Source organism: Piliocolobus tephrosceles, chromosome 15, assembly GCF_002776525.5.
Source record: "Piliocolobus tephrosceles isolate RC106 chromosome 15, ASM277652v3, whole genome shotgun sequence".
Taxonomy (NCBI): Eukaryota; Metazoa; Chordata; class Mammalia; order Primates; family Cercopithecidae; genus Piliocolobus; species Piliocolobus tephrosceles.
This window is the reverse complement of record NC_045448.1, coordinates 83766113-83773396: the sequence shown is the minus strand read 5'-3', so window position 1 is coordinate 83773396 and position 7284 is coordinate 83766113. Positions and strand designations below refer to the sequence as shown.

The following is a 7284-nucleotide window of genomic DNA, read 5'->3' as shown; positions in this document are numbered from 1 at the left end:
GGCAAGGTTAGTAAGATTTGCTAGAAGTCATCATGAGGCTACTAGTGAGAGAAGTGTTCGAAGGCCTCGGGTGAGTAATGTGGTTCGACTATAGACTCGTTCGTAGTTTGAATTTGCTAGGCAGAATAGTAAGGATGAAGTGAGTCCATGAGCAATTATAAGGGTGACCGCACCTGTAAAGCTTCAAAGGGTCTGAATGAGGATAGACATAATAACAAGTGCTATGTGGCTTACGGAGGGGTAGGCAATAAGAGATTTTAAATCGGTTTGTCATAACTGATACTGGGAAACAACAACAACAACAACAAAGAGTGGTTTCTGCTTTCCTTTAGGACTCTCATCAACATTTTTGGAAACAGATGTGTGAGAATGTTTCAAAATATTTTAAAACTAGGTTTATGTTCCACACGTGTTGGATTAATAGTATAGAGAGTTTTCATTTTCTAATATTTAGTGCCATATAAAGATGAATGCTGATTTGTCATTAAAAGTTTAATAAGAAAATTAATTGCCCTGCATCTATTTAAATATTACCAGGGAAAAATTAAGATTATCCCAGTAGTATGAGTGTGTGTTTACGTTTTCATCTCTACACATCTAATCAAACTCTAACTTCTATCACCATAGTATATTCATGGTCCTACGTATTGATATCCCAGATTGTGATAAATTTTATCAACCACTGAGTAAGATGCACAATAAGTACTTATTATGTAAAAAGTTAAGCATGCACAGTAGAGACCAAGGTGAAGAAAAATTTGAATAAGATTTTAACAATGCAAAGAACCACATATTAATAAAGCAAGCCTATATGCAGTAAAGAAAGCCTATGCTCAAAATGCCTCAGAAAGAAGATTCAGGTTGTCATGGGAACTATGCAAATATGTTAACAACAAACAGAAGCAACTAAAGTATGTTTCAAAGGAACATAAAAAATATAGCTCAAGAGTTGCTGTTAGCTTTAGTAAGAGCAAAGAAGAAATCTGGTGAGTATACGAAAAAATAAAAGGACTTACTCAAGAGCAGCCTTGAAATAGTAGAGTCCAAACTAAACATACGTAAAAAAAAGTACCAGAATACTACCAAAAAATAACCTACCTTAAATATGTTTGGAGATTAAAGAAGAGCCAGATTACTTATGCTTTTCAAAGCATTATAAGATCCTGGAGGATGAAGGAAATCTATACTTTTTAATTTCATAACTGAATGATAAAGAAAATCTGATTCATGAAATTCTTCAGAGTTTCTACAGATGAAGTAACAATAATAAAAAATATAGTTGAAACTTTTCTTGAAGTAACAGAATACCTGCACAGAACTTGACCAGGTATGGAAATGTAATAAATGGTTATGGCATATATTAATGAAAAAGCAGGTTATGAAATGTACTCATGAAAGAACAGGTGCTAAATATGGACTTCATGCTCTAGGAAAAACCCAGTGAACATACCTATGACTAAAGGGTAGCTAAGAAGGGTAACAGAGGTTAGAAGTTGATCTGAAACCACAGTGACTCCTGTTAATAAGTGAGGACATCACAACCTGAATCATAAATAGGAAATTTAGATGAAGAACTAAGGAGAGGTTTTGGAAACAAACAAACAAAATCATAATAGTGAAAATAATTGCACCAATCATCTAGGGTGGATACATTTGAAAAATAAATTTAGTCGACCTAGAAAATTTTGAGAATGCAGCTTGTAAACAAATGGCCATTATGAAAATAAAAATTAAGTTAGCTATCTTAAAATGCTTCTCTTAAGTGTCCCACTAGTTCAACTAGAAAAAAATAAAATATGGGTAACATTTAATAAAATAATAGACAACATAAGCTCTCAAACTTAAAAGATGTGACTTCTGTTCATAAAAATATTTTAAAGGCAAATCCAGTTAAATAATAGTAATAATAATTTAAAAAGTAAACCAAAACTAGACAATATACTGTTCATTAGAAACAGATCCTGGATTAGAAGACAACTGTTCACCTCTTGGATCAATTCCTCATTTCATGATCCTATATCATGAGTTTCTTAATTCAATTCAACAAAAATGTATTATGGACTTTTATATGCTCATTATCATGTTAATTACTACAACGTGTTACATGAAAGAAGAAAGGATTTAAATCAACTAGAAAATGAAATAAATAACATTGTTTAAATATAAAATAGGTGTATAAACAATGGTTTTACGGGTAATTAGAGAGGAATTTATAGCTAAATACATGGTCTCTATTTGATGGCTTGAAAGTGTAATCTTAGTAACTCACTGCCCTCTCAACTTGCTTGTAACATCTATCAGTTAGTAACTTTCAAAATCATATGTCAACAAAAGTAAAAGACAAAGCTTAAATGCACCATGAAGTGCCTCAGACCGGAGAGGAAGGACATGGAGGCCTATATAAAAAGACATTTTCTAAGAAATACGCTAAAGATTAGTCAACTTTGTCTTACAAAAAATGTATAGTATTCATTCTCACACAGTTACACTAAAAGATTTAACTCTAAAATAAAATAATTCAGTGACCACAAACTTTTCTCTATTACAAACACAATTAATTCACATATTTAAATAAATTATTATTTGTATATGATCCTGGCAGACAAAGAAATAGCAAGTGTCATTTCTTACTCTGCAAGAAATTAGAAACTTTCAAACATCCAGTTTAAATATCTCATTTCATTTCTGAATTCAAGATTTTCCTTGGTTTATAAAGTCCTCAAAGGTATCTATATAAATAGGCCGGACCCGGTGGCTCAAGCCTGTAATCCCAGCACTTTGGGAGGCCGAGACGGGCGGATCACGAGGTCAGGAGATTGAGACCATCCTGGCTAACACGGTGAAACCCCGTCTCTACTAAAAATACAAAAACTAGCCGGGCTAGGTGGCGGGCGCCTGTAGTCCCAGCTACTCCGGAGGCTGAGGCAGGAGAATGGCGTAAACCCAGGAGGCGGCAGCTACTCGGGAGGCTGAGGCAGGAGAATGGCGTAAACCTGGGAGGCGGAGCTTGCAGTGAGCTGAGACCGGCCACTGCACTCCAGCCCGGGCGACGGAGCGAGACTCCGTCTCAAAAAAAAAAAAAAAAACCAGGAGGCGGAGCTTGCAGTGAGCTGAGATCCGGCCACTGCACTCCAGTCCGGGCGGCAAAGCGAGACTCCGCCTCAAAAAAAAAAAAAAAAAAAAAAAAGGTATCTATATAAATATAGAGAACTTATTATTCCAAAAATTTTATGGGCAAGTAAAATCTTGTTTAGTTTTTTATTTTTCTTATGGCTATATTTTTTTCTTTTTTAGACAGCTTTATTGAAATATAATTGAAATATAAATATTGTATATATTGAAAGCGCACCCCTTAATGTTGTGCACCCCTTAATGTTGTTAAGATACCTCTACATTGTGAAGTGATAATCATGTTCCAGCTAATTAACGTATATATCACCTTTACATGCTTACTTACTTTTTGATTAGAAAGAGCTTTTAAGGAAGGAAGTAAAGCTGATTCTCAGGGCTGAAGTCATGTCTGGAAGAATTTACATTTGCAGCTGTGCTGTGTATTACCCATATCTGCTGGGAAAATGCTCTGACATTTTCTCTGAAATGATTAGACAATCATCTTCCTAGAAATAGGCTGGAGTACCCCAAATAGTACATTTAGTCTGCTTGCATAAGGGTCCGTAGTTCAAACTAGAGCGTTAAGAAGGTTATGTAGCAACATCCTCTAGCCATTTTCTAATTTTGCGCTTCAAAGCTATGGAGAAAAAGTATCACTATTAATTGCATTTTAAGTTTGTATTTAAAATGTAGGGTGAGATATTAAAAAGAAAGAATAGGATTTAACCTTCAATGCAATTACTGCAATTTGCAATGAATGCAATTAATGCAATTTGCCTGATGCATGATGCCTTTTTCTTTAATTATTTTTAAATTAACATTATATGAAAATAGCCATATTTGAAGACAGGTAAGGTTATGTTCTTATTTAAAAATGAAGAAAAATACTTTTTTAGTATTTTTAACTTATAAGAACAGATACTACACTTGATCTTAGCCAAAAGGCATAGATATTTAGGTATATTCTTATTTTTTGATCAAACTCTTACTGTTTGATTGAAAGTGTGTTCTTCTCTTCCAAAGTTGTATTACTGTTAGCACTCATACACTTCATCTTCTCTTTTAGCCCTAATACAGAACTTCATTTTTTAACTTAACCTGGTAAACAAGCCTAATAACATTAATTGTTATATTATGACTGTTCTAAAAGCCAAATTAGCCATTTGATTATAGGTAGTGCTAACACAAGTGTAGATTATGATAAAATGATGAGTTATATTGTACATAGGCTCCCTTTTTAGTTTGTACTTAAATTTGCATTATATAAAGTTAGTAAAAAATTATTTTAAAGTAAGCAGTATTAACTACATACTACCAGTGCAGGTGATGTTCTCTTTTTCATTTAAATTATTTCTTTGGTTAGGACACTTGGCTGAGAGGAATAAAATATCTCATTAAAATGAGTTAATAATATGTGCAATTTTTTCCCTTACAGTATGTCTGTAGTAGGTAATTGTAGGTTACTTTCAACTTTCTACCTATAGTATATCAATAATATCTCTCTTTGTTTATATTACAGCTGCAGAAACACCCATCAAACCCACACAAGGCATCCTCTAAAGCATAAAGGAAACAAGTTGTGTTTTATAGAATTTTTCTGTTTTATCATGAGGAACATCTTTCCACAACACTCCTATTTCTATTTCCACTTTTAGCAGAAGCTCACTCAAGAGTAACTGGTCATGATTTGCTCGTAAAGCCAAACTTTACGTAAGAGGAAGCTGAATGAAGTGAGTCTTCATATATTTGACCTCTATTGTGGGAAAATGACTCCTTCAGCTAGAAGTATAAAGAGTTGAGGGTTGCTACTGAATAGGCAATCAATACTATCTTCCCTCTTCACATAACAAGGAAACTGAGATTGAAAGAGATTAAGGTAAAAAATATAATGATAATTTTACATTAGGATTTTTGTTGTGTGTGTGTGTGTTTGTTTGTTTGTTTTTGAGATGGAGTTTCACTCTTGTTGCCCAGGATGGAGTGCAATGGCATGGCCTCGGCTCACTGCAGCCTCTGCCTCTCAGGTTCAAGGGATTCTTCTGCCTTGGCCTCCCAAGTAGCTGGGATTACAGGTGCCCACCATCACGCCCAGCTAATTGTTGTATTTTCAGTAGAGATGGGTTTTCATCATGTTGGCCATGCTGTTCTTGAACTTCTGATCTAAGGTGATTCACCTGTCTCGGACACCCAAAGTGCTGAGATTACAGGTGTGAGCCACCCTGCCTGGCCTAAGATCAGATTTTTAGACTATGCTAAACTCCACTGTGTTAGCCACAATAACATCACACTTTGGGGCAGGAAAAAAATAGCTGTATTTGACTTCTGCAAAACAAAATTAACAAAATATCTGATATACATCTACAACATTTTATTAAAAAACTATTTTTATAATTATTTATAACAATTGTTTGCTACTACTGTCACTAGACAGAGCACCCAGATAAACATTACAAAATCAGATAGTTATTTTATAGAAGGTTCAAAACATAGCCTTTTACATCTGTGAAACAAATTGCTTAAGTTGTAACTAAATTCAACGTAACTCTATTATTATACAACCTAAAATAAAAACACCATGATTACTGATTTGACAGTCTCACCCTGTGTTTTCCATATTCATGGTCACAGTCTGAATTTTAACATAATTCTCCATCTTTAAGTCATAAACTCTAATATCCTTTTCTTTTATTTTTATGTTTCACTTAGTTCCTTATCCTCTTGTGTTCCCAGTACCTGGACCCGCAATTCTCTTCAAAACGATTGCTTTGTTCCTGCCAGCATTTCCTTTCCTATGTACTCTGTTTAATACTCCTCAGCAACCCAATAATTCTGTTGCCAGCCCTCCCCAATTAATTTTGTTTGTTTTGTTTTCTGGTATATACACACCCAGCAAAACACCAAATCATTCATCATAGACGCCATCCACCCTACATAATTTGAGAATCAGCATCTGATCACTACTGGAAAAAAAGCATGCAGCGATATAGAATGATTCACTGTCAACCATTTTAATTTATTTATAAATAGATAAAATTGTATATATCATATAACATATGATGTTTTGAAGCATGTATGCATTTTTATATGCTTAAATATAGCTTATTAACAAATGCTTTACCCCACATAGACATCGTTTTTCTTGTGAGAATATTTAACATCCACTTAATGGATGGATGTCTTAACATTTTTCAAGAATACAATATATCATCATTAACTATAGTCACCATGTTGTACAATAGGTCTCTTGAACTTATTTAACTATAATTATGTATCCTTTGACCAGTATCTTCACAACATCCCTTACCTCTTAAAAACCCCAGGCTCTGGTAACAACCGTTCTTTTATAATACTTCCATGATATTAATTTGTTTAGATTCCATATATGCAGAAGAATACACAGTATTTGTGTTTTTGTGCCTGGCTTATTTCAATTAACATAATATCCTCCAGGTTTATCTACGTAGATAGGATATTTTTTACAGCTGAGTAGTATTCCATTGTGTCTATATCCCCCATTTTCTTGATTCATTCACCCGTGGATGGACACTTAGTTTGATTCTATATCTTTGCTATTGTAAATAGTGCTGGTAGCATTTGCATGATTGGGAACATCAAACACACACAAACACACATTCTGTATGTTCATCAGTCATCTGACATTATTTTTTAATGTCCAGCAGTTCTTCACAGCTCAACAAATTGTTTAATTCCCTAAAACTTTTTTTTGAGAAAGAGTTAAAAGATAGCAGATAAAAGCATAAACTCTGGAGTTAGAATTCTTGGTTTTTAATCTTTTTGCCATGGAATAATTTTGAGCAGATTATTACTTTTGTGTACCTTTGTGGAAGTAGTCATACCTACATCAGAGGAATGAAAATAATGAATATAAAGTGTTTAGAAAGTTTACCACATAGTAAGGCCTCTAAAGAGGTAGCTCTTGTATTTTTGAGCACTTGCCAAATTTGTAAATTAATTTTGAAACCACAGATTAGTGCAGTGCCAAGGGTGTAGTCTGGTTGAATGAACATTGATTGTGGCCCTGTTCTTCAAATTATTATTTTTTAATCTAAATTTTTATTCTTTTAACTTTCAATTTCAGGGGTAAATGTGCAAGTTTGTTTCATAGGTAAGCTTGTGTTAAGGGGTTTGTTGTACCAATTATTTTATCATCCA

The 7284-nt window shown here is 33.8% G+C and overlaps 1 pseudogene; it reads right to left on the bottom strand.

The window, feature by feature from the left end:
• Positions 1-3956: 3956 nt before the first annotated feature.
• On the bottom strand, positions 3957-4065 carry LOC111551158 (annotated as a pseudogene).
• Positions 4066-7284: the final 3219 nt, after the last annotated feature.